This window comes from Rhinopithecus roxellana, chromosome 12 (assembly GCF_007565055.1).
Source record: "Rhinopithecus roxellana isolate Shanxi Qingling chromosome 12, ASM756505v1, whole genome shotgun sequence".
Classification (NCBI taxonomy): domain Eukaryota; kingdom Metazoa; phylum Chordata; class Mammalia; order Primates; family Cercopithecidae; genus Rhinopithecus; species Rhinopithecus roxellana.
In genome coordinates, this window is record NC_044560.1 from 110425021 (window position 1) to 110451647 (window position 26627).

The following is a 26627-nucleotide window of genomic DNA, read 5'->3' on the forward strand; positions in this document are numbered from 1 at the left end:
TAAGTCCTAGATACTACGTCTCAGGTTCCAAACAGGAGGTCCCAGCGCAGCTCCGTGCACCCACAGGAAAGTTACCACTCTGCCCAAACCTCAGATACCACCTGTGTGAGCTACACTCCTGGATACAGCTGCACACTGAGGGGGCACCTGGCCCCACCTGTCCCCAGATAGAGCCCTCTGACCCGGATAACAGGAATGCTGGCTAACCTCATCTCTTCTGCACACATTCTCAAAGCCAGGCATGGCACACACATCTGACTTGTGTGAACTCACTGAATAACGACCCCACTAAAAGTGGTAACATCCAACACACATCTGGCACTGACTGGGCACTGTTCTGGGAGCGTTACTTGCATTAGCTGCCACGGTGTGCATCAGTCCTCTGAGCTGCTATTACACCCAGTTCACAGCTAGGAAAGCTGAAACACAGAGGTACTGTCAGTTGCCGGAGGCGAAACACACGGCTAGGAAGTGGCCCTCCCAGGTCAGCCTAGCTAGAGTTCAGGGGCCCCAAAGACCCCCAAGATTGGCCTGACAACAGCAACAATTCCCATGGAGGTTGCCTCTGTGTTGGGGGCAGGGTGCAGGCAAGGCCACAGTCATGTTGAACAGCCACCCTTCCTCAGCCCCTGCAGTCACCCGCACTGCACAGGACATGACACGCCTGACACCCCATCATGGCTTCACGCCCCGCTACTGGAGGCTCCGTGGACTGCCCACTGCCCCCACACACCCCTAGTAGTGGTGGGGAGTACTGATTACATGTGGGTGCCATGCTGTCCACTCCTCAAGCTGCTGGCCTCTCCCCACGACCCTGGGAGGAAGGGATGGTTTTTGTGCCCATTTGACGTGCAGAAGCAGATTCAGAGGCGGGCGGCACTTGTCAAAGGTTACACGGCCCTCAAGCAGCACAGCCGGCATTGGAACCCAGGCCTGGAACTTGGCCAGGTCACCACGGTTGCCTCTCCCACCCCAGCTGCCCCGGGAGAGGACCCATCACAAGGGTACACCTGTTCTCCTCCCTCACCTGGTGCAAGGAACAAGCCAGAGGTGCAGACACAGAAGGCCCCCAAAGAGGAGAATTATGAGGGGCAGAGAGTGGCAGAGTCACAGGGAGACAGTCAAAGGCATACAAGGAGGCATGAAAGGGGCAGGAGGGCAGGAGGCCCCGAGATGGAGCTGAGATCCAGGGGAAGGCAGAGGCTGGGAGGACCCGGGTGCTCGAGGCGTGAAGCTGAGTCCTCACCGGCTTCGCCATCCTCCCCAGCCCCAGCTCCGAGAGATCTCGGGCACTGTGCCTGGGAGGATTCAGGCAGATGGCAGATCGGAAACTCGGGGACCCAGGGGAGGCGGGGTGAGGAGAAATGGGAGGCAGGGAACGTTCCTGTCAGGCGCACTCATTTTTTGGGGTGGGGGTGGGGGGGTACATTCAGATGGCCAGAGGGAAGATAGGAAATTGACTACCATTGCAGCAAGAGGCCTGCAAGTTAGAGCTAGAGAAGAACTTTCCCACTGCGAGGGACTGGGGCAGAAGTGGAGCCTGGAGCCCAGAGGGTGGAGAGGGATCCAGGCCGGGGAAGGATGAGCCCTTCTGTCCCTGGAAGCTGGTCCTATGGGAGAGACCTGGGTTCAGGGGGAGGGGACAGGCAGCGCTGGCGTCAGGGAGGGATGAGACTTCCCTCATGTGCTTTTCTGAGCCAATCCATGTCCTGAATGCTTTCAAAATAAAAGCAACCCCACAGCCCCAAGAATTGTCAGGCTGCTATATTTCCAGGTAGAAGAACCTTAGGGAAAGGGCAGTCGAGGCCCCTAGGAGCTGCTGATGAGGAAGCAAGACTGGGGGTGCTTGGCTCAGCTCAAGGGTTTCCTGGACCACAGACCACTGGGCAGCAGGACCAACAGGCGGCCCGTGCAGTGGGGGTACAGTCGGGGTGGGGGTGAGGTGCAGTGGGGTGGGGGTGAGGTGGTGACTTGCTTGGAGGGGGGCTGTCCTTTCTCGTGCAGCCACGCCAGCCTCCCCCAGGCTCCTCCCACCCACCAGGCGCCTCCCACCCAGGTTCCTCCCATCCACACCAGGCCCGTTCCCCTGAGAGGCCTTTGCCAGCCAGGGCTGTTCTTCCTGCAGTCAAGGTGGTTCTGCGTTCCCACGACGCCTCCAGGAGGTCTTCTTTGAGCTCCCCTACCATCCCTATCCCTTGCACTTCCTTTTCTTCACAGCTCGTGTCACGGCCACCCAGCACCTGATGCTTGGTGATTTGTTCCTGCGTTCCTTGCCTGCCTTCCTGCTACGAGGGGAGCTCCTGAGGGCTTTGTCGGGGCGTTCACGGCTGCATCCTCAGGACCTGCCACAGCGCCGGCCCCTCCGAGCCTCAGTACTTCCTGCAGGAAGGAGCGAGCCAGCGCCCCCTACCGGCAGTTCCTCTGCTGGCACCCGATGCAAGGAGCCCTGTGTCTCTAGGGAGGCGAGTGTGGGGGTAGGGGCTAAGTGAGAGGGTGGGCACAGGGTGGGCTCCGGAACGTCCAGGAGGGAAGCCGGGAGGAGGGAATGTCGAGGTGTTACAGAGGCCGTGGCAATGGTCCCGGGGGCCTCCTTCCTCCCACATCGGGCTGTGACAACAGAGGGGCAGCTTCAGCTCTGCGGGGTGAAGGTCCCCTCTGAGTGGACTGGAGCGGGGACTGCTGGAGGTCAAGGAGGAACTGCGCCAAGGGTCCGGGGGTAGAGGATGAGGCCGCGGCTGGAGCCACGGGGATGGAGAGAAGGGAAAGAGTGAACAGATAAAGCAAATTTGTAAAAGTGGCAGAATCTGGAGGCGGTGTAGGAGGTGAGGGAGAGGGAGGAGCCAGGCTCTTCTTATAGATCTGGGGTCAAATTCCAAAGCCAAAAGAGGATGTCGGGGTGGGAAGCAGTTACGGGGAGAAGAGAATGCAAAGGTCCCTGCCACGGGCCCCCCAGCCCCAATCTCCACGTGCCTTGCTCTGGTCACACCCACAGGGCAGCAGGTGAGCAGGGAACATGCTGCCCGCCCGGCTCCTGTCCGGTCCCTGGCTGTGCCACCTTGGGCCAGCTGCAGCCTCTCTGATGAGGCTGCATGGGGCTGTGGCAAGGGGGCCCAAGTAGGGGCCTGGCACACAGCAAGTGACCAACAAGTGAGATATAGGACTCAGAGCCTGGCTGGCAGCTGGGAAAAGGAGAAACCTGGGCTTCGACCCCATGGTGCTGCCAATTTTCTGCTAGGAATAGTACCTTGCGGTCACTCAGTTTCCTCAACGGAGGAACGGGAATTAACAGCAGGTTTCAGAAGACAGAGGGCTGGGAGGGCTGGCTGGGGGGCGGTGGGGATGCAGGAAGGGCTAAGGTGAGCTATTTACCAGCGAGTGGAGGACTACAGTTGACCCTTGAAGGACTGGGGTTTGAACCATGTGGTCCACTTATACGTGGACTTTCTCCTGCCTCTGCCACTCCGTAGACAGCAAGACAACGCTCCCCCCACCCCCCCACCTGCTCACAGCCTACTCAACGTGAAGATGATCGGGGAGCCCTTTACGATGATACACTCCACTTAGTGGCTAGTAAATGTATTTTCTCTTCCTTAGCATTTTCTCAATAACATGTTCTTTTCTGTAGCTCACTTTATTGTCAGAATTCGGGATAGAATACATTTAACACACAGAACGTGTTAACTGAATGTGTATGTTACTGGCAGGACATCCAATCAACAGGACACTATTCGTAGTTAAGTTTTAGGGGAATCAAAAGTTACATGCAGATTTTCAACTGCATAGAGGGCTGGCATCCCTAGCCCCCAAGTTGGTCAGGAGTCAACTGTATACATACATATACACACACACACACACACACACATACATATATACACGCACATACATACACACACACACACACACACACACATTTCTGCTGGAGTGCAGTGTCGTGATCTCAGCTCACTGCAGCCTCCACCTCCCAGGCCCAGGTGATCCTCCCACCTCAGCCTCCCGAGTAGCTGACTACAGGCGCCAACCACTACCGCCGGCTAATTTTTTTGTATTTTTGTAGAGAAGGGCTTTTGCCATGTTGCCCAGGCTGGTCTTAAACTCCCAAGCTCAAACAATCCTCCGGCCTCAGCCTCCCAAAGTGCTGGATTATAAGCGTGAGCTGCAGCACCTGCCTGTATTTCAGTATTTCAGTGCATCACCATCCAATAGACTCTCTGCAGTGATGCAAATGTTCTCTCCATGCTGTCCAGCACTGGCGGCCACCGGCCACATGAGGCCACGGAGCACGTGACATGTGTTGAGGGTGGACAGGAACTGAATTCTTCATTTCACTTGATGTGACTGTTGGTGCTCACGCGTAGCAGTGGCTGTGGCGGCTACTGTGTTGGACAGCATGGATCTAACCACTGATACTGCTTGGAACTGCTTCTGCCTGAGTCCCTGAAGTGCCGCTCCGTCTGCTCCTTGGCCCTGCCCAGCTACCTCACAGGGCTCTTACAGGACTCATGGAGAGGCCAGGGAGATCACAGCCAGAGAAACGGAACATTACGGAGAGTGTGAGGCCCAAGCACCTGGCCAGCTCTGCCTTGGTTGCCTGCGCCAGGCCTGCGCTGCAGGAGCCAGCTGCAAGAGCTCATTCAGTCCCTGCAAGGGCCCACGGCGAGAGTTACTGCTGCCCATTTTACAGAAGGGCACACTGAAGCATGGTGAGGTCACACTGCCATACCCATGGATTGCCAGATTTGGGCAGGCTTTGGGACAAAATCTGAACTTCCAAAAAAAAAAAAAAGAAAAGAAAAAAGAAAAAGAAAAAGAAGAGGCCCGGGCGCGGTGGCTCACGCCTGTAATCCCAGCATTTTGGGAGGCCAAGGTGGGTGGATCACCTGAGGTCAGGAGTTTGAGACCAGCCTGACCAACATGATGAAATTCCACCTCTACTAAAAATACAAAATTAGCCATGCATGGTGGCGGGCACCTGTAATCCCAGCTACTCAGGAGACTGAGAAAGGGGAATCACTTGAACCCGGGAGGCAGAGCTTGCCGTGAGCCGAGATGGCGCCACTGCACTCCAGCCTGGGTGACAAAGAGTGAGACTCTGTCTCAAAAAAAGAAAAGAAAGGAAACTGAACTTCCAGGCCACTGGACTGTGACTCTCTGCTGGGATGGGACGGCTTAACACCCCTGAACTGAATTCACCCCGGAAGAGAGCAGGGCTCTGGCTTGGCACTGGTGGTTTTTACAACAGTATTTGTTGCCAAGGCTCTGGCAGTGGGGTGTGAGACTGAGTTTGCGGGTGGGGAGGGGCACGGCCCCAGCCTGCTGCACTCATAGGGGTCCCGCCTAGGAAGAACGCTGATCTGATCTGTTTTCTCTCACGGGGTTGTGCATATTTTGTTCACAACAAAAGGGTGCTGCTTAAAGTCACAAAAAGCTGAAAATATGTGAACTGGAGCCACGCTTCTCAGACATGAATATGTGTCCAGCTGCCTGGGAATCTTGTTAAGAGGCAGATTCTGGTGGGGCGCAGTGGCTCACGCCTGTAATCCCAGCACTCTGGGAGGCTGAGGCGGGCGGATCACTTGAGGTCAGGAGTTTTGAGACCAGCCTGACCAACATGGTGAAACCTCGTCTCTAATAAAAATACACAAATTAGCTGGACGTGGGGGCACCTGCCTGTAGTTTTAGCTACTCAGGAGGCTGAGGCAGAATTGCTTGAACCTGGGAGGCAGAGGTTGCAGTAAGCCGAGATCGCACCACTGCACTCCAGCCTCAGTGACAGAGTGAGACTCTGTCTCAAAATAATAATAATAACAAAAAAACGCAGATTCTGCATCACCATATCTAGGGCGAGACTGTCATTCTGTTTCCCAGGGGATGCGAGTCTCGCAGCAATGGGCTGAAGGGTCTCTAAGTGCCCATCTCACTCCTATATTCCAGTTCGGGATATAGCCCCCTCCTCTTCTCTCCTGAGCTCTGTATAGGGGTGTGGCTCTGGGCGGGCCTTGGAATCAACTAGACCTGGGTTTGAGCCTCAGCTGCCACAGTTACTAGCTATGTTGGCTTGCAAAGGGAACTTCAACCCTCAGGGCCTCGGTCTGCTCATCTGTAGGTGGGGAAGGTCTGACATCTGTGATGAGTTTAGGGACATGCCTGGGGCATGAAAGGAAAATGCTCAGTGAACTTATTCTAGGATCCAGAAGATCCTCCTTCTCCTCGTCCACCTCATCACACCGTCCTGTGAAGAGGAAGGATGGAGAGGTGGAAAGAGCGTTGGTGTTGAGGAAAACTGGGTTTAAACTCTGGCTGGCCACTTTCTCCCTGTGTCCCCCGCCCCAGGCTCCGCCTTGCGGTCGGTGAAGATAATGACACCTATTCATAGCTTGTTGGGGTTCCTGGTGACCATGTACAGTGCTTGACACTTAAGTGACAGCTACATTAAAAGTTAACATTTATTCTCAGCCGGGTGCAGTGGCTCATGCCTATAATCCCAGTACTTTGGGAGGCCAAGACGGGTGGATCACTTGAGGTCAGGAGTTCAAGACCAGCCCGGCCAACATAGTGAAACCGCCGTCTCTACTAAAAATACAAAAAATTAGCCGGGAGTGGTGGCACGCGCCTGTAATCTCCGCTACTCAAGAGGTTGAGACAGGAGAATCGCTTGAACCTGGGAGGTGGAGGTTGCAGTGAGCCAAGATAGTGCCACTGCACTCCAGCCTGGGTGACAGAGCGAGACTCCGTCTTTAAAAAAAAAAAAATTATTTATTCTTACGGGTCAGAAGAATGAATAGTTTTCCCATTCCGTGACTCAGCCCCTCCCCGCCGAACCCCGCCACTTCTCCACCATTGTAAATCCAGCATTTCTGGCTGGATCAAAACCACTCATCTTTCAAGGAGCAGGGGGCCCATGTGATCACATTTGGGGTCTTTGCCCTTCCCGCAACAAGATCCTACAACCCCACGTTGGTGAGGGCTGATCTCATACCCCACTGTGAGAACCAGTGTGGGGGAATCCTTTCGCTTCTGGTGCTTTAGAGGCATAAACGAGATTGAGAACCCGACAGCCCCTGAGTTATAGGAGCTTCAGTGCCTTCAAACGTCTAATCTTGCTGGCCGTGGTGGCTTATGCCTGGAATCCCAGCATTTTGAGAGGCCAAGGCAAGAGGATCGCATGAGCTCAGGAGTTTCAGACCAGCCTGGGCAACATAGTGAGAACCCCCTCTCTCCAAAAAGTACAAAAATTAGCTGGATGTGGTGGTGCATGCCTGTAATCCCAGCTACTCGGGAGGTTGAGGCGGGAGGATCGCTTGAACCCAGGAGGTCAAGGCTGCAGTGAGCTGTGGTCGTGCCACAGCACTTCAGCATGGGTAACAGAGCAAGACCCTGTCCTGCCCCAACCCCAATGGTCTAACCTACGAGTATATTGTTATTAACAACCTAATGATTGTGATTATGAACAATCTTATGGCGGGGAGCAGTGGCTCACACCTGTAATCCCAGCACTTTGGGAGGCTGAGGCAGGTGGATCACGTGAAGTCAGGAGTTTGAGACCAGCCTGGCCAACACAGTGAAATGGTGTATCTACCATAAAATTAAAAAAAAAAAAAAATTAGCCAGGTGTAGTGATGCATGCCTGTAGTCTCAGCTACTCAGGAGGCTGAGGCAGGAGAATTGCTTGAACCCGGGAGGCAGAGGTTGCAGTGAGCCGAGATTGCACCACTGCACTCCAGCCTGGTCGACAGAGTGAGACTCTAATTGGCACTTGGAGGGCCCAATGGACCAGTGCATTCTCCTCTCTTGGCCTCAGTTTTCCCCTCTGTAAAGCAATAGTCTCATGGGGGGAGGCGACCTGCAGGGCGGCCCACACCAGGGTTTGTCGTCCTGGCTCTGCCACTTCTAGGTGTATCATTTGGGGCAAGGAACCCCACCTCTCTGGGCCTCAGTTTCCCCATCTGTCAATCCAGAGATGATGGCTGTGCCTCCTTGCAGGGTTGACCAAGGAAAACATGGAAGAAACCCACATGAAAGGCTGAGCACTGAGCCTGGCTCGTGGCACACTCTTCATCAGTTAGCTACGATCGTGATCATTTCTGGCTCTGGAGAGAGGGTTCGAGGCAAGGGGAGGGCCAGTCTCCTCTGCATTTACCACCTGGGGCTGGCCTCTCCAGTGGAGCTGTGGCTGCCCAGCCTTCTGACCTTTGTTGCAGTGTTTGAACAAGAGCTCTGGGGCCTAAGCTCAACTCCCTGGGCTGGCACAGCATCTGGGGGGCACAATGAGCCTGGGAGTGGCTGGGGCTGCTGCCCCCTCCTGCCCTGCCTCACTCCTTTCCTCCTCTCCATCTAGGATTTTTTTTTTTTTTTTTGATGGAGTTTTGCTCTTGTCATCCAGGCTGGAGTACAACGGCATGATCTCGGCTCACTGCAACCTCCACCTTCCAGGTTTAAGTGATTCTCCTGCCTCAGTCTCCTGAGTAGCTGGGATTACAGACTCACACCACCATGCCTGGCTAATTTTGTATTTTTAGTAGAGACAGGTTTCACCATGTTGGCCAGGCTGGTCTCAAACTCCCGACCTCAGGTGATCCACCCACCTCAACCTCCCGAAGTGTTGAGATTACAGGTGTGAACCACCATGCCCGGCCTGTCTCTGTCTAGGTCTTATACTTAGTCCTCAACCTCCCACCAGGATCCCAGATACTACCAGACACCCCCCATTCTCACTCTCAGCAGTCCCCTGTGGGCTCCTGCCTGCCTCCCAGCGGCGAGCCCCCACCAGCCCATCTCATGGGTCTCTGAGGCAGCCCCTCCACCTCTGCCTGCCATGACAACAGTTGCGAGTGGGTTTCCAGGCAACAAGGGGCATCCTGCCACTCTTCTTACTCTCCTGCCACCCCCTGTCTGGCAGAGCCAGCCCAGTCTCAGGAACTGGGACTGGAAGGAAAGGGAGGTTCTCCCCAGTGGGGACAGAGGGTCTCCAAACTCAGAGTTAATGAGGTTTCCTGAACCCTGCCAGAGAGGACAAAAAGACGTGTCCCCTATACCCAGCAAGGGTGATGGTGGAGGGGCTGTTCTTGGGCTTGAGCGCTGCCAGGCACAAAGGGGAGCCCTGTCCTCTGCACCCCTCTCTGGAGGTGAGGCCCTCTTCCTCCGGAAACAGGGTCTACATGCCAGGTCCTCTAAGGCAGCCCCTGCTCTCCACCTGCTCTGGGGCCAAATATGCAGCCTGGTGCACAGGGAAGCCTACCCCCTGCCTACGTAGAGGCTGTGATGCCACACGCTGGGGGCAAGAGTGTGGGGTCCGTGGCCCACTCCAGCCATCAGCCAGCTGAGAAGGACAGGCTGCAACATGGTGGCTTCACGCAACGCTGACCTGCCAACACTGTGAGGGGCTGGCAGTTTCACAGCAGACCCTGACCCTGGAGAATGGGCGTGTGCTCTGCGCCCTGGCAGTCTTAAGAACCACTTCTCCCAGATAAAGATAAGACTCTTTCTGCTCTTGGCAAGGAAAGGAGGCCATTTAAGTGGAAACCGGGCCCAAAGTGAGGCTTGGAGTTAGGGCAAACTGATGGGGGGATGAAGGAGGAGGGGCAGAAAGAGGACCCCGCAAGGGAAACCAAGGGAAGGAGAGTGGAGAGGGTGACGGGGCACAAAGAGATGGAGCAGAGAGGAAGAGGAGTAAACAGCAGAGGTTGCAAACTCCTCTGTCTACGGAGCCCAGCGGGGAAGATGATCACGATGCTGGTTAGAGGGGAGAGTGGGGCGTGGTAGCCCTGCACACCTGAGCACAGCCCACAGTTACCCAGGAGGAAGAAGATTCCAAAAGCTAGCAGTCTAGATTTTTATACGAAATCTCGAATTTAAAAAATGTTGGCAACAAATTAAACATGTTGAAGGCACTGGGGGAAAATAACCCTCTAGGGCCGCCCAGAGGACCCCAGCGTAAGTGAGTCCTCAGGGATATGGGGAGAGGGAGCCACAGGGAAGGAGCAGGGGAGGTGGGGAGGCAGACAGGCTGGCAAGAACAGCAGCAGAGGTGAGGGCAAATGACACAGAGGGACAAAGAAGACAGGCACAGAGAGCGGTGTCGAGCAGAGACAGAAATAGAGGCAGGTTTCACAGCAGATGGGGTGGAAGAGGGAAAGACTGATGAATGAGTCCACAGACGAGACGGATGGGCCAGGCCAGCAAGACCCTGGGGGCTGGGAGGGCGAAGGGTCAGTCCCAGGGAAGATGAGAGGAGATGAAGAGATGAGACGGCTTGACAGAGACAGGAGGTCCAGGTGACACCTCGAGACAGACGCCCGGCCAGAGAGAGTGGGGTGGGAGAGAGGATGGAGAGAGAGAGCCTGCGTGAGCTACCCAGCAGGTGTCCTAGCAGGTGAGACAGGTGATTGAGGGGGTGGAGACCCTGGCAAGAAAGCAGGGCCAGGGTTCCGGAAGGGACTGAGGATTCAGTGGCCACCCCACCCCCACCTCCACCCCACAGCACCTCTGCCTGAAGATTGGCCTCTCTGCATGGGCCCTGACGGTGTGTGTGTGGGCACCTGTGTGTACAGGCTCTGCCTGTGACAGAGACGTCAGCGCCCTCTGATACCTGATGTCTTAATTCTGCTGACCTCTTGGACGGACGGCAAGGAGGTCCCTGAGGAGCCCCGTGGGGAGAGGAGCACTCTCTGGGCTGTCTCTGAGTGGGATTAAGGGTGACTGCTGGAGCCCGATGGAGCTGGCCCTCCCTGCAGTGCACACGCATGCCCCCGACGCTGGCACTAGCTTTAGTGTGTGCGCAGCTCTGTGACTGTCTTAGCGGCACCTGGGGCTGCATCTCTGTAGCTCTGGGGCCACCTCTGTGCCTTTTGCTGTGTGTCTGTCCCTAAGCGTGAGGCCACGAGGCAAGGGCCTCCTGCCTTTGTCTCTCCCTCCAGGTCTGTGTATGAAGGACTGTGTGTGTGTCTCCATGTGACACAAGACTACAGGTCTGGGGACTGCTCCCTCTCTCTCCTGACCACTGGCAGACTGAGTGTGGGGGCTGCCTCTGCAACTGGGCCTCTCTGGTTCCACATGGGGTCTCTGGCTGCCAGCGAATGACTGTGTGCTCATGTATGGGAATCTTTGCCTCCACGTGCCCCGTATCTTCCTCGCAGGCTCCCACTCTCTGTCGCTGACTTGGGGTCCCTCTGACAAGCCAGAATCAGCCTCTAACCCCCCAGAGCTCTGGTGACCAGTGTCCCCCAGCTTCCTGCTGGCCCCAGCAGGCACCCCGTGGGTCTGTCCCACCCTCCCTGAGTCTGTGGCTCCCTGCGTCTCTGCCTGGCTCGCGTGTCTGCTCTCCGGGTGGGAGTGGCGTGTGTCCCCGGCTCCCTCTCTCTTTCTTTCGGAAATTAAGTGAGTAACTCCGTGACTCCGTGCTGATGCCCTAATTGCCTGTATGTCTGTTTCGGAGGCTGGGTCCCCTCTCTCCCTGTGTGCCTCCCTCCCTGGCTCCCACCCTTCCCTTCCTTGTGTCTCTCTCCCGCCTTTCGGCAGCTTCACTCTGTCCCTCCTTTCTCTGTGTGCGTTTGGACAATCGGGTGGCCAGGAGGAGACGAGCCCCAGGGAGGAGGAAGAGGAGGAAGAAGGTGGGAAGGGGAAGTGGAGGCTGCGGAAAGGCAGGTTAGAAGGCGAAGGCTGCGGAAGATGCTACAGGAAGAGGGAGGTGCCGTCCTGGCCGCGGTCCGGGGGTGGGGGGCGGGAGTTTTCAGGCTCCTGGACCAGGAGGGAAGCCGGCTCCGGCTACTCCCAGCTGCCTGGAGCCCGAGTTCCTGTCTGGCGGCTGCGCGGCCGGGACTTGGGATGTGAGGCGCATAGCAATGGGGCGCTGCGGAGGCGCCACTGCAGCTCCCAGCTGGAGAGGGGGGCGGGGAGGGGGCCGAGGGGCAGCCCCGAGGCTCCCTTCCCCCTCCCCCTTCCCAGCTGGGCTCTCCCCCGGGGAATTCCCCACCCGGAGAGAAAGTCGCCAGAGGCTGCAGGGAGGGGGCAGGGAGGAGGGGAGGGCGCCCAGGGGGAGAGCAGAGGTGAGGAGGTCTGGGGAAGGAGATGGGGGTGCAGAGAGGAGGCGAAGGGGTGGAGGGGTGGGCAAGAGGCCATCCTGGGCTATGGAGACTCGGAGTCCTGGAGAGAGACTGGCTAGGCCCCTGGCACGACAGGACCCCAGGGAGGCAGAGGCATGCAGATGGGGGGAACCCTGAGAGCCCGGGATTGATGGTGAGTTGGAAGGAGAGGTTCCCAAAAGGAGAGAGCTAGGATTGGGGGCATCTGAGATTGGGGAGTACTATGGGGTGAGGAGACAAGGATGGATGGGGTCTCTGGGTGAAGAAAGGTCATAGAAGGAGATTTCAGAGAGTGATGGGCTAAGGAGAAGGCGACTGGGGGTGTTGGGGAGAAAGGGGAGAGGCTGGGGTGCAAGGCCCAAAGAGGAGCGGGGAAGGAGTGGGAGGAGGGAGCTGGAGGAGAGGGTGGCTGAAGTGAGGGTCTCCTGTACAGAGGGTCTGGAGAAGGATATCTGGGGTATTGTCAGAGATGGGGGTTAGAGAATCCTGAGGGGCAGGTGCCGTGCCTTAGAAGGTCCTAGAAGAGCAGGTGTAAGGGTCGGAAGGCTGGTGAGGAGGTAGCAAATGGGGGTCGAGGGTCCCCAGGAGGAGAGATTTCCAGGAGGGGAGGGCGGAGGGAGGTGGGAGAGGCAGTGGTCCTGGAGAGACACGTGCCCAAGGATACAAGGCCCCAAAGCCTAGTGGGGTCAGGGAACCGGGGGTCTTGGAGAGAGGGAGGGGCAGGGGTCCGAGCCGCCCATAAAGAGAGGCGAGGTGACCCCAGAGGGAGAAGGGCTGAAGACTGGGGAGGGGGCTGTCTCACTCCCCAATCACCCCCTCCGTCTTTCCCATTTTCACTTCCCAAACTCCCCGGTTCTCCCGGTTGCCACGGCAACCGCTCTTGCCAGGCGCGGTCACCAAGGAAACCCCGTGCCCGCCTCTCCCCCCTCCCCATCACTGGCGTGCCCCCCCCCACCCCAAGCAGCAGCGGTGTGGAGGGTGGGAGGGGCCATGGGGAGAGGAATAACCTGGACTCCCGCCCCAGAAAGGGGGGCCCGGACCTACGCCCGGAGAACCCCCCACCCTAAGCCTACTTCCTCAGCCCCACAGCTGGATACGCAGCGACCGCCGGACGCACCCCCCACAACCTGTCCCCAGGCAGCGGCGACAACCCCCCCCACCCAGCACAGAACTCGCCCGGCCCGGAGAACCCCCACCCAGTCGCCTCCCCAACCGGCTTCTGCCTCCCATTAGGCCCCGCCCCCTGTCCTCTGCCATCCCCCCCATCCTGGAGGAGGCCTAAGACCACTGTCCCCCAATTAGCGAATGTCCCCCACCCACCCCCCGCGGTTCCGCCTCCGGCCCCCGCCCCCGACCCGTGCCCCTTGGCGGCTACTCACAGCGAGGAGAGGGGTTCCTTCCGGGGGGCAGCATGCCCGGCCCGTGGGGGGAGGACCCCCCCAATGAGGCTGAGGAATTTGGGGTGCAAGGCCCGCTGCGGGGAGGCGCGGGGGGCGGGGCTGCGGCCGGGCCCGGAGCCTCTCGCGCTCTCCCCCCTCCCCGGCTCCTGGGTGGGGAGGGGGCTTCCGCAGCGGCGGCGGTGGGGCTGGGGGGGCCGCTCTGCCTCCTTGCCTCGCGCCCGCCTGCCGTCCGGCCCCGGCGCCCTCGCCCGCCGCCCGCCTTCCTTCTTGCCTTCCTTTCTTTCCTTCTTTCTTTCCTGGCTTCCTTCCTTCCAGCCTTCCTTCCTTCCTTCCTCCCTCCTCGGGCCCGCCGGCGCCGCTTTCCCCCCACCCCACCCCCCCCCAGGCCCCGGCCCCGGCCCCGGCCCCCGCCTCGGACGGTGCGGCAGCGACCGAGAGCAGCCGAGAGCGGCGGAGACGGGAGCGGAATACTGATGATGGTGGGAGCGGGCGGGCGGAGGGAGGGAGCAGGGAGGGAGGCCCGGGAGGAGAGGAGGGGGGAGAGAGGGAGGGGAGGGAGGGCAGCGTGGAGAGGGAGGAAGGAAAGAGGGGGGAAGAACTGGAGAGGATGGGAGAGGGAGGGAAGAAAGGAGAGGGAGACGGGAGGGAAGGGGAAGGGGGGAGGAAAGAAGAGGGAAGGGGAGGAAAGAAGGAAGGAAGTGGGAAGGGGGTGGAGGAAAGAAGAGGGGGAGAAAAAGGGGAGGGAGCAGGGAAGAGAGGAGGGAAGGGGGAGAGGGTGTGGGTGGGGGGGGAGGGGAGGGGGTGGTGGGGAAACTCCTGCAATGAGGTCCTGGATGAAGGGGAGGGGAGGGCGGGGGAGCAGGGAGAGTGGGTAGAGGAAGAGGAAAGGAGGGAGAGGAGGAGTGGAGGGAGAGACTGGTAGAGAGATGGGCAGGAGAGGTCCAGGGGCAGGGAAGTGAGGGGAAAGAGGAAAGAGGGAAGGCCCAGCTTTGAGGGCTGCAGGGGACAGAGGGGCCTGGAGGGCAGCGGGGGCTGCGGGGAGAAGAATGGGGAGTGTGGTGGGTGTTGTCAGGAAGAGCAGGGGAAGCTGGCAGGACCCGGAAGAGGCAGGAGGAACTAAGTCGGACAGAGATGACAGGATGGAAGACATAGGGAAGGACCCGTCGGGGGGATGGGGAGAGGAGAAAGATCTCGGGGGAGGGGAGAGAAGCTGCGGAACTGGAGCTTTGAGGGCCCAAGACTGGATGGCAAGAGCCCGGGGAGTAGACGGAGTAGGGGAGGGGACAGAGGGCCTTTCTTGAACCCTGCTGTGTGCCCGCTTCGTCAGCCCCTCCACCTCATGAAGAGAAGAATCCCCAAACCCATTTTCCAGAAGAGACCATTGAGGCTCTTGGAGGAGCCAGGATGGGGTTTGAATGCACAGTCCTGGGCTGGGGGGACCCTGAGGGAGATGGAGAATAGGTTAGTTCCTCGCTTTCATCCCTGGTCCAGACCTGGCAGGTGGAGGCGCCTGGGAAGGGCAGAGGGCACAGCCCACAGCCTCCCTCTCCACTCTCCTCTCACCTCCCCCAGGTGTTGGCAGCGGGTGCTGGGGACACATTTAGAGCTGTGAAGCTGAGCTGCATCTTGGGTGCAGGGAGAGGGAGGGCGAATGCAGAGGCCTCTGGGAGGTCACCGTGACCCTCCCCTCTACCTCCCCAGTCCACTACCCCAAAAGCTTGGGCCCCAAGGAAGGGGGACATCGGGAATCAGGGTCAGAGAAACCCACAAGGAGAGGTGGCCCCTGTCCAGGACACTGAAGATCCTTCCAGATGTTAAAATTAGCACAGAAGTTTCACCCCTTCCTTGTTATCCCCCAAAACGCTGACTAATAACTGAGGACTCAGGAGAGAGAGAAGATGAAGGTTCCTTCTTTCAGTGCCAGGGGACCCGGGACGGACTCTCCCTCTTCCCCTTCTCCTCGGAGAGCCCCAGGAGGGAAAGTGTGGCCCTAACCCTGCAGGCAGAGCCTGGGGAGAGTCGGGGTTGGAAGCTGGAAGGAAAGTGGGCCAGACACATCTATAATGAGCCAGGGTTCCCGAGAGAAGCCAGGTCACAGATGGGTTCAGAAGAGGTGGTTTCAGGTGGGCGATGGTGGGCGCTGAGCCCTGAGAGCTGCTGAGAGGGGAAACTGAGAAGGGGCCGGGCGAGGGCCAGGGAGTGGCAGGTGGTGCTGTGGTGCTTCCGGTTTCACCCGCCCCTGGGCGTCGCCGTTCAAGTCTAGTTTGCGAGACTGGACCAGTGAATGTGTGTGTGCACCAGGGCCCAGCACAGAATAGGCCAAGACCAATGGTGACACCAACAAAACAATCACATGGTGGCAGCCCGAGGTTCCTGCCGGTCTCCCACAGGCCAGATGCTGTGCCCAGCACCTCACAAGCATGACATCGATCCTGCCACCACGCGGTACCAACTCCTAGGGATGGGAGCCCTGGTGGGCACAGGTGAGAGCAGGCCCCTGCTGAGCCCCGAGTTAACCCTTTCATTACAAGAGGGTCTCAGGCAGGCATGGTGGCTCGCACCTGAAATCCCAGCACTTTGGGAGGCCGAGGCGGGTGGATCACTTGAGGTCAGGAGTTCGAGACCAGCCTGACCAACGTGATGGTGAAACCCCATCTCTACTAAAAATATAAAAATTAGCCACGCATGGTGGTGCATGCCTGTAATCCCAGCTACTCGGGAGACTGAGGCACAAGAATCACTTGAACCCAGGAGGCGGAGGTTGCAGTGAGCCGAGATCACACTATTGTACTCCAGCCTGGGTGACAGAGCGAAACTTCGTCTCAAAAAACAAACCAAGAGGGTCTCAGGTGAGAGGCCAAGCCGTGTCAGGTGGGGCCCTTAGAGAAGCAGGGAAGTATTCCAATATTTTAACAACCAGTGAACCCTCTCGGTCCATGAAGCCTAAGTCTCAGCCCTGCCTGGAGGGTGTGACTGCCCCTGTTTTACTGAAGGAGAAATAATTTGCCATCAACCCCCAGAACTCATCAAGGGCCTTCAGCACCGGGCGCTGTTCAGGGTCCTGAGAGCCGGCGGGAGAACAGGAAGGAGACAGCACCTGTCCCCGCGGAGCTGACCCTCCAGCAGAGAGGATAACTCAAGGTCCTATTTCCAAGAGCAGTGTGAACAATGAAGAAAATAAGAGGACAATTAGGGCGGAGAGAAGTTGGTGGGAGGTCAGGAGGACAGACTTGAGGTGATCAGGAGAGGCCTCCTGGAGGAGGTGTCTTTTGTGCTGAGGCCAAAATAAGGAGACAGCTCATTGCGTGCACAGGGGCAAGCACCTAGGGCAGAGGCCCCCAGATGGCAGCAAGCCGGGCCTGTTTGAGAGATGGGAGCGAGACGGGTGTGGTGTGGAGGAAGAAGAGAAGCAGAGTGGAAAAAGGTGAGGATGAAGCCCCAGGTTTGACTCAAACACAAAACCAAACCTTAACGCTCCCCACTGTCCCCTAAACCTTGCCCTAAGGCTTAACTCTAATCTCTCACTCAGGTGATAGTCCTGAGCAACCGGAACACTCATCCTCATTTTTCATTCATGTTTTCAACATGGATTGGGGCCTCTGATGCCCCAGAAATGTTATCAGGTAAGAGACGGGGAGAGTGACCCTCCACAGTAAAGAACGCTCAAAGGTATTTTCACCATTTAAAACACACACACACACACACATACACACACACACACACATGGAAGTTGTACATTTCCTTCGGGATGGGATTTCAGAGGTTAAATTTCAAATTTCTTTGCTTTGGGCTGAAAAAAAAAAAATCCATGCAATGTGTTCACTGCCTATCTCACCCCAATCAGAAGCTATGATTGGCAGTTTGGTATACCTTTGATCAATAAAACATGGGAAAATGAATGAACTTTTCACTAAATGTAGTTCCGTTTGGTCAGAAAAATCTCTCAAAGTGGGACTTATGGGGGACAGTGGCTAAAGGAATCACAGCCACTCTGGCGTTCCTGTATTTAGTTCCATCCAGTTACACCAGACAACTCCCAGGCACCCTTCACCTGGGCTGCGATATAACAGGACTGCCACCCACGATAGGAAGGTCCGGGAAGGCGGCTCACACCACCATGGGTGCTAAGCGGCTTGGCCTTATGCCTTACCCCCAATTCTTTTTTATTTTTATTTTTTTTTTGAGACAGGGCCTTGCTCTGCCACCCAGGCCAGAGTGTGGTAGTGCGATGTTGGCTCACCGCAACCTGCACCTCCCGGGTTCAAGCGATTCTCCTGCCTCAGCCTCCGAGTAGCTGGGACTACAGGCGCGCACCACCACGCCCAGTGTTTTGTATTTTTAGTAGAGATGGGGTTTCACCATGTTGGCCAGGCTGGTCTCAAACGCCTGGCCTCAGGTGATCCGCCTGCCTCAGCCTCCCAAAATGCTGGGTTTACAGGCATGAGCTGCTGCGCCTGGGCTCTTACCCCCAATTCTGACCATTGCTAACTGCTATGATCTGAATATGTTCCCCCAAAATTCCTATATTGAAACTTAATTGCCAGTGTGACAGTATTAACAGGTGGGTCCTTGATGAGGTGATTAAGTTGCAAGGGCAGAGCCCTCATGAATGTCATTAGTAACTTTATTTATTTATTTATTTATTGGAAATAATCTCGCTCTGTCGCCCAGGCTGGAGTGCAGTGGCATGATCTCTGCTCATTGCAACCTCTGTCTCCCGGGCTCAAGCAGTTCTCATGCCTCAGCCTCCCAAGTAGCTGGGACTACAGGCCCCTGCCACCAAGCCAAGCTTTTTTTTTTTTTTTTTTTTTTTTTTGTATTTTAGTAGAGATGGGATTTCACCATGTTGCCCAGGGTGTCTCGAACTCCTGAGCTCAGGCAATCCACCCGCATCAGCCTCCCAAAGTGCTAGGATTACAACCATGAGCCAGCACATTCAGCCGCATTAGTGACTTTATAACAGAAGTTTGGCCAGGCCCAGTGGCTCAGACCTGTAATCCCAGCAATCTGGGAGGCCGCGGTGGGAGGATCACTTGAGTCCAAGAGTTTGAGAGCAGTCTGGGTAATATGGCAAAACCCATAAAAAATACAAAGCCCAGGCGACAGAGCAAGACTTCGTCTCAAAAAAAAAAAATAAAATAAAATAAAATACAAAGCCCATAAAAAATACAAAAATTTAGCCAGTATAGTGGCATGTGCCTGTAGTCCCAGCTACTCAGGAGGCTGAGATGGGAGGATCGCTTGAACCTGGGAGTTGCTGGTTCCAGTGAGCTGAGATTTCGCCACTGCACTCAGCCTGGGGGACAGTGAGATCCTGTCTCAAACAATAACAACAACAACAACAACAACAACAACAAAAACCCAGAAGTTTGAGTGAGCTATAATCCCTTTTGCTATGTGAAGACACATCCAGAAGGCACCATCTATGAAGAATAGCTCTTCCCCAGACACTGAATCTGCGGCGCCTTCATCTTGGAATTCCCAGCCTTCAGAACTGCGAGAGAAAATTCCCATTGTTTATAAATTACCCAATCTAGGCTGGGCGTGGTTGTTCTCACCTGTAGTCCCAGCACTTTGGGAGGCCAAGGTGGGCGGATCACTTGAGGTCAGGGGTTCAAGACCGGCCTGGCTAACATGGTGAAACCCCATCCATCTATACTAAACATATGAAAATTGGCTGGGCATGGTGGTGGGCGCCTGTAATCCTAGCTACTCAGGAGGCTGAGGCAGGAGAACTGTTTGAGCCCAGGAAGCGTGGAGGTTGCAGTGAGCCAAGATTGTACCACTGCACTGCAGCCCAGGCAACAGAGCAAAACTCTGTCTTTAAATAAATAAATAGGCCCGGCGCGGTGGCTCAAGCCTGTAATCCCAGCAATTTGGGAGGCCGAGACGGGTGGATCATGAGGTCAGGAGATCGAGACCATCCTGGCTAACACGGTGAAACCCCGTCTCTACTAAAAAAAATACAAAAAACTAGCCGGGCGAGGTGGCGGGCTTCTGTAGTCCCAGCTACTCGGGAGGCTGAGGCAGGAGAATGGCGTAAACCCGGGAGGCGGAGCTTGCAGTGAGCTGAGATCCGGCCACTGCACTCCAGCCTGGGGGACACAATGAGACTCCGCCTCGAAAAAAAAAAAAATTAAAAATAAATAAATAAATAAATAAATTTACCCAATCTAAGGTATTTTTTCTGTGGCAGCCCCAGTGGATGAAGACACTGTGCCTCTAATCCAAACCTTGACCCTCACTGTTAGGAGAGATGAGCGGCCACTGAAACAGAAGCACAGAGCTGGGTGCTCCATCCTCACAGCAGGGTAACATCCCTATTGCCTGCTTGTCTGGTTTCCAGAACGTCTCTACTTGTCCTGAGTCAATGTGACAGGCTACATTTCTTGAAGATGACTGTAATCATTGCCCGTCCCTCAGGCTCTTCTTACGATGAGACTGACACTTTCCCCTGTCTCATCCCATCAGAAGTGCTGATTGGCAGTGAGGTATACCTTTGATAAATAAAAACCCTTGAAACTGGGAGGGCTTTAGTGACTTTTTTAACCAATGGCCTGTGGCCACCAAAAAGATGTAGCTTCTGCTTTATTTGCTAAAATATTAACTGCAGCCTTTGGCAGCTCTACGAGCTGACTGACTGTCCTGAGATAGTTATGCTGTGAGGTGGCTCAGGCTAACCTGATATAGTTGGGTGTTTTTTTGTTTTTTTTTTTTTTTATTTTTTGAGACAAGGTCTCACTCTGTCACCCAGGCTGGAGTGCAGTGATGCAATCACGGCTTACCGCAGCCTTGACCCAAGGGGTTCAAATGATCCTCCCGCCTAAGCCTCCCTAGTAGCTGGGACTAGAGGTATGTGCCCCCACGCATGGCTAATTTTTAAGTTTTTTGTAGAGATGGGGTCCCACTGTGTTGCCCAGGCTGGCCTCAAATTCCTGGGCTCGAGCTGTCCTCCTGTCTTGGCCCCTCAAAGTGCTGGCATTACAGGCATGAGCCACACCTGACCGAGTTTAGATACTTGTCCCTTCCAAATCTCCTTTTGAAATGTGATCCCCGATGCTGGACGGGGGACCTGGGGGGAGGTGTCAGAGGCAGACTCCCTCATGAATGTCTTGGTGCCATTCCTGCAGCAATGAATGAGTTCTTGCTCTATTAGTTCACTGAGATCTAGTTGTTAAAAAGGGCCTGGCACCTCCCTCCTCACTGTCTTTTCTGCTCCTTCTCTCTCTATGTGACATACTGGCTTCGCCTCCCCTTTCACCCTCTTCTATGATTGAAAGCTTCCTGGCCGGGTGCAGTGGTTCACGCCTGTAATCCCAGCACTTTGGGAGGCTGAGGCAGGAGTATCGCCTGAGGTCAGCCTGGCCAACATGGCAAAATCCCATCTCTACTAAAAATACAAAAATTAGCCAGGCGTGGTGGCATGCACCAGTAGTTCCAGCTACTAGGGAGGCTGAGGCAGGAGAACTGCTTGAACCCGGGAGGTGGACATTGCAGTGAGCCAAGATCACACCACTGCACTCCACCCTGGATGACAGAACAAGACTCCATCTTGGGAAAAAGCAAAAACAAAAACAGAGCATCACTTACAACGTTTTCTTGCCAAGAGCATTTAAAGCAAATCTAATTAAGCCCCAAGACCTGTGGTTCCCAAACTAGATGCCAAGACACCCTGGGGTGACTACAGCAAATTCATAGCAGGCCACGGCAGTGCCATGGTGGTAAATGTTTACCAACCGGATCTCAACACTCATTAGAGGACAGATGTACTTTTTTTTTTTTGCTTCTGTTTGGAAAGCCAGCACTCGCTGGCTCCAACACACAACTGGTTACAGGATCTTTAAATTTTTCAAATGAAGCACAGTGATGGTTGACATCTCTCAGACACCACCATGACCTCATGGCTTGGGACAGTCCACAGTTTCAACATTAGATTATGCTACGTTAGGGGGATGATATTATCTCCATGAAGCTGAGTTTTTGGCAGTTCCGTGATTAAAAGCAAGCACTACCTGTTTGTGGAACAGGAAATGAAGGTGGTGGTGTCCAATCTGATTCCAAAGTGTGAGAGGTGCATATACCCCGTTAGTAAGTAATCAGTGCCATTTAAGACTGAATGAAGGCTGGACACTGTGGCTCATGCCTATAATCCCAGCACTTTGGGAGGCCAAGCAGGGCAGATCATTTGAGACCAGGAGTTCGAGACCAACCTGGCCAACATGGCAAAACCCTTTGGTGAAACCCCGTCTCTACTAAAAATACAAAAAGTAGCCCGGTGTGGTGGCGCACACCTGCAGCCTCAGCTGCTCTGGTGCCTGAAGCAGGAGGATCACTTCAACCCCAGAGGCGGAGGTTACAGTGAGCTGAGATCACACCACTGCATTCCACCCTGGGTGACAAAGCAAGACTCTGTTATCAGCTAAAAAAAAAAAAAAAAAAAAGGATGAAATAAATTATTTTTTTCTTTCAGTTTGTGTGTCTTACTTTTTCAACTGGTGCTAAGTTGTTAGAACAAGACTTCTTAAGTTGTATGAACATAACTACTTAATAATGGAACCACCAAGTATTTCTTTCTGGCTTAGGGACACCATGAGAAAATGACTGAGGTGCTGTGAACTAAGAATGTGGGGGAACCTCTGCACAAGCTCCCATTTCCATCTACAGGATCTATGAGAGAGAAACAAGCTGGAAGACACTGTGAAGGAACAATCAGGCAAATCCAGAATGCGGGGCGTTCTAGGAGACAACCAGCCTGGTCCCTCCAAAAAGTCACCATGATGGGGTAGAGACACTGGCTGGAGTGGTTGCTCTAAATTAAAATAGATTAAGGAGATATAACCACCGCATGCAATGCTTGAGCCTTGCTTGGATCCTGGTTTGCAACATTTCTTTTTTCTTTTTTTTGAAGATGGGGTCTCACTTTTTTGCTTAAGCTGGAGTGCAGTGGCGCAATCATAGCTCGCTGCAGCCGCCAACTCCTGGGCTTAAGTGATCCTCCTGCCACAGCCTTCTGAGTAGCGGGGATTACAGGCAGGTGCTACCACACCTGGCTAATTTTTTTTTTTTTTTTTGACGGACTCTTGCTCTGTCACCCAGGCTGGAGTGCAGTGGCACGATCTCAGCTCACTGCAACCTCCACCTTCCAGGCTCAAGTCATTCTCCTGCCTCCGCCTACCAAGTAGCTGAAACTGCAGGCGCACACCACCATGCCTGGGTAATTATTTTTTCTTTTGTATTTTTAGTAGAGACAAGGTTTCACCGTGTTGGTCAGGCTGGTCCCAAACTCCTGACCTCAAGTGATCTGCCCGCCTCGGCCTCCCAAATTGCCTGTGATTACAGGTGACAGCTACTGCATCTGGCTAATTTTTAAACTTTTTTTTTTTTAAGAGATGGGGTCTTGCTATGTTGCCCAGGCTGATCTTCAACTCCTGGCCTCACACGATCCTCCTGCCTTGGCCTCTCAAAGCACTAGGACTATACATGTGGGCCACTGTGCCCAACCCACAGTATTTTTTTAAAGTCCTAAAAGACAATCTCTGGACAAGTGGGATAATGTGAATTTGGACTTGATCTTAGAAGCACTAGGGAATTACGGCTACTCTTCTTGGGTGTAATATGATATAATATTGTAGTTATGTAGGAGAATGTTCTTATTTTTTTCTTTCTTTTTTGTTATTGTTTTTTGTTTGTTTTTGAGACAAGGTCTCACTCTGTTGCCCAGGCTGGAGTGCAGTGGCACAGTCTTAGCTTGGTGTAACCTCTACCTCCCTGGTTTAAGCCATCTTTTGTTTTCAGCCTCCTGGGTAGCTGGGACTGCAGGTGTGCACCCCCATGGCTGGCTAATTTTTGTATTTTTTCTGTAGAGTTTCCCCATGTTTCCGTACATTGCCTAGACTGGTCTCGAACTCCTGGCCTCAAGTGATCTGCCTGTCTTACCCTCCCAAATTGCTGGGATTACAGGCATGAGCCACAACGCCTGGCCTAGAGTGTTCTTGTCTTAGGAGATTCGTACGGAAGCATTTGCGTCTGCAACCTCCTCTCAAATCATTCAGCATCTCAAATATTAACAACGACGGAATCAAAGTGGTGGACATATGGATGCTCAATGTTTTTTTCAGCTTTCCGGATATATGACATTTTTCATAAAAAATTTGGGGGAGATTCATCTGAGAGAAGTCACATTTAGGGCACGTTGTTGCTTGCAGTTAACCACTCCCCTCCTGCATAAATGCTTCTCTCTGTCTGCACCAGCCTTTAAGATTTCCCTGGTCTCTCCCGTCTTAAAGAGGAACCACATCATCATGCCCTCCTCTGACACATCTCCCTGCAGCGACCACCCGCTTCTCTTGTTCTTCTCAGCAAAACTTCACAAAAGCTACCTCTCCTTCTTCATGTCCTAGTTCCTCTCCAAACACCAGCTGGGCTTCTGCCTCCCACCCCCGACCAAGCTGTCCCTGTCCAAGGCCACCAATGGCCTCGGCACTGCACATTCAATGGCCACTTCTCTACCCTCATCCCACTCTTCCACTTGGCAGCACTGGCCACAGAATCTCCTGGAAACCAATGTCTTTTCATGGCTTCAGTGACTTCAAACCCTCCTCACTTGCCTCCTCTTTCACCTGGCTGGGCTTTCTAGGACTCGTCTGCCAGTTCCCCTCCTTTGCTTGCCCCCTAAGTGTGGGAGGAAAGCCACTGGATGCCAGCCCTCTTTGTGCTCTGTTCTCTACCCCTAGGTGACCCAGTTGTGTGGCTTTAAACCCAGACAGCCAGGCCGGGCGTAGTGGCTCAAGCCTGTAATCCCAGCACTTTGGAAGGCTGAGGCGGGCAGATCACTTGAGGTCAGGAGTTCGAGACCAGCCTGACCAACATGGTGAAACCCTGTCTCTACTAAAAATACAAAAATTAGCCAGATGTAGTGGTGGGCACCTGTAATCTCAGCTACTCAGGAGGCTGAGGTGGGAGGATCACTTGAACCCGGGAGGTGGAGGTTGCAGTGAGCCAAGATCGAACCACTGCACTCCAGCCTGGGTGACAGAGCGAGACCCTGTCTCAAAAAACAAAACAAAGCAAACAAACCAAAAATTCAGGCAGCCGATGACTCCCCAGTATAGGCGTCCTACTCTGAACTCTGTGCCGAGCTCCTCCTACAGGTATACAAATGGCTCCTTGACATCTCTTCTGTTTTTTTTTTTTTTTTGAGATGGAGTCTCGCTCTGTCGCCCAGGCTGGAGTGCAGTGGCACGATCTCGGCTCACTGCAAGTTCCGCCTCCCGGGTTCACGCCATTCTCTTTTCTTTCTTTTCTCCCCTTCCTTCCTTCCTTCCTTCCTTCCTTCCTTCCTTCCTTCCTTCCTTCCTTCCTTCCTTCCTTCCTTCCTTCCTTCCTTCCTTCTTTCCTTCCTTCCTTCCTCTCTCTCTTTCTTTCTTTCTGACAGAGTCTCCCTCTGTTGCTCAGGCTGGAGTGTGGTGGTGTGATCTTGGCTCACTGCAACCTCTGCCTCCCAAGTTCAAGCAATTCTTGTGTCTCAGCCTCCTGAGTAGCTGGGATTACAGGCGCCCACCACCACGTCAGGTTAATTTTTGTATTTTTAGTAGAGAAGGGGTTTTGTCATGTTGGCCAGGCTGGTCTTGAACTCCTGACCTCAATTGATCTGCCCTCCTCGGCCTCCCAGAATGCTATGATTACAGGCATGAGCCATCACGCCCAGCCTGAAATTTTCTTTGCTTGTTTCCTTACTACTCACTGTCTTCCCTCATTTGAAGGCAAACTCCATGAGAACAAAGACCTGGTCTATTTTCAGTGATGACTACATTCCCAGTGTCTGGAAAATGCCAGGAGAACTGAGTATTTTCATGGAATTTGTGGAATATTACATACAATCCATGCAGGCTGCTCTGCACTTTAAATACCTTTCTTGAAACAGAATCATTCCTCTCCATAACACAACATTAATTGTTCTCATTGGTCTACTGTGCATGAGATAAGTGCTTGGGTTACTTCTGACCCCACCAACAATCCTGCAAGGAAGGTGCTATTAATATCCTCCTCTCCACTTTATAGAGAAGACTCAAGCGCAAAGAGCTGAGGTGCTTACGCAAGACCACCACACAGGAACGGAGCATCAGAGTGTGGAATCGAGACCCGTTCTACTGCACTCCATAGCACATGTTCTTTCTACTCTGCCATAATGTTTGGGACAAAATTGAATCATGAGGGTTTTTTTTTTTTTTCCATTACAAATGTAACACATCGGGAGCTCCTGCGTACGGCTGGGATGAGTCACTGGCACCAGACGTGCCCTCCTGCGAAAAACAACTGTGAAACTGGACAAAATATAGGAGGGCCACTGTTTTCAGGCATTGAACCGTGGAAAGAGGACTGCGATCCTTGAGAGGAGACGATGGTGAAGGTGAGCCCATGTACTGGCCCAGGTTCCTCACCAGGAGCCCTGTCCCTACCACGGCACAGAGATAAGGGGCTAAAACAGTGCAGTTGTTTTTCGTGTTTTCTCTTATCTTCTTTCTATTCTCTTCTTTGTTTTTTTTTTTTTTTTTTTGAGACCGAGTATTGCTGTTGCCCAGGCTGGAGTGCAATGGTGCGATCTCAGCTCAATGCAGCCTCCACCTCCCCGGTTCAAGCGGTTCTCCTGCCTCAGCCTCCTGAGTAGCTGGGATTACAGGCATGTGCCATCACGCCCGGGTAATTTCTGTATTTTTAGTAGACACGGGGTTTCGCTATGCTGCCAAAGCTGAGCCAGGCAGGCCTCAAGGGATCTGCCTGTCTCAGCTTCCCAAAGTGGTGGGATTACAGGAGTGAGCCACCGCGCCTGGCCCAGAGCAGTCTTACTGAGCTGAGGAGGCAGAGAGAGGGCTCTGGGGGCTGCTGACAAGCCTAGAATTTGCAGGACGGGGCAGTGGGGAAGAGGGAGCTACATGAGGTGGGCCCCCAGAAGGCTGTGAGGAGTTCACCATAGGTCCTTGGCTAAGGACTGGACAGTGTTTGCAGAGGACAAGACTCCATGAGTCCCAGCTGGGAGTAGCTGCTACAAAGATGAGAGATGAGCAGAAATAAAAGCCGTCATGCAGTGCTAGGAGATGCTGAGTCTCCCGCCCAATCAGAGTGGGAGGGCCTCGCTAAGCTTCCGGGCATT

The 26627-nt window shown here is 54.5% G+C and overlaps 1 protein-coding gene across 1 annotated transcript in view; it reads right to left on the reverse strand.

Moving 5' to 3' along the window:
- LRRC4B (leucine rich repeat containing 4B) overlaps nt 1-13949 on the reverse strand; it is a 54912-nt gene extending 40963 nt beyond the window's left edge. The window contains exon 1 of the mRNA XM_030941656.1: nt 13457-13949. The gene's annotated coding sequence lies outside the window, so the exon portion shown is untranslated. The remainder of the gene's footprint in view (nt 1-13456) is intronic.
- Nucleotides 13950-26627: the final 12678 nt, after the last annotated feature.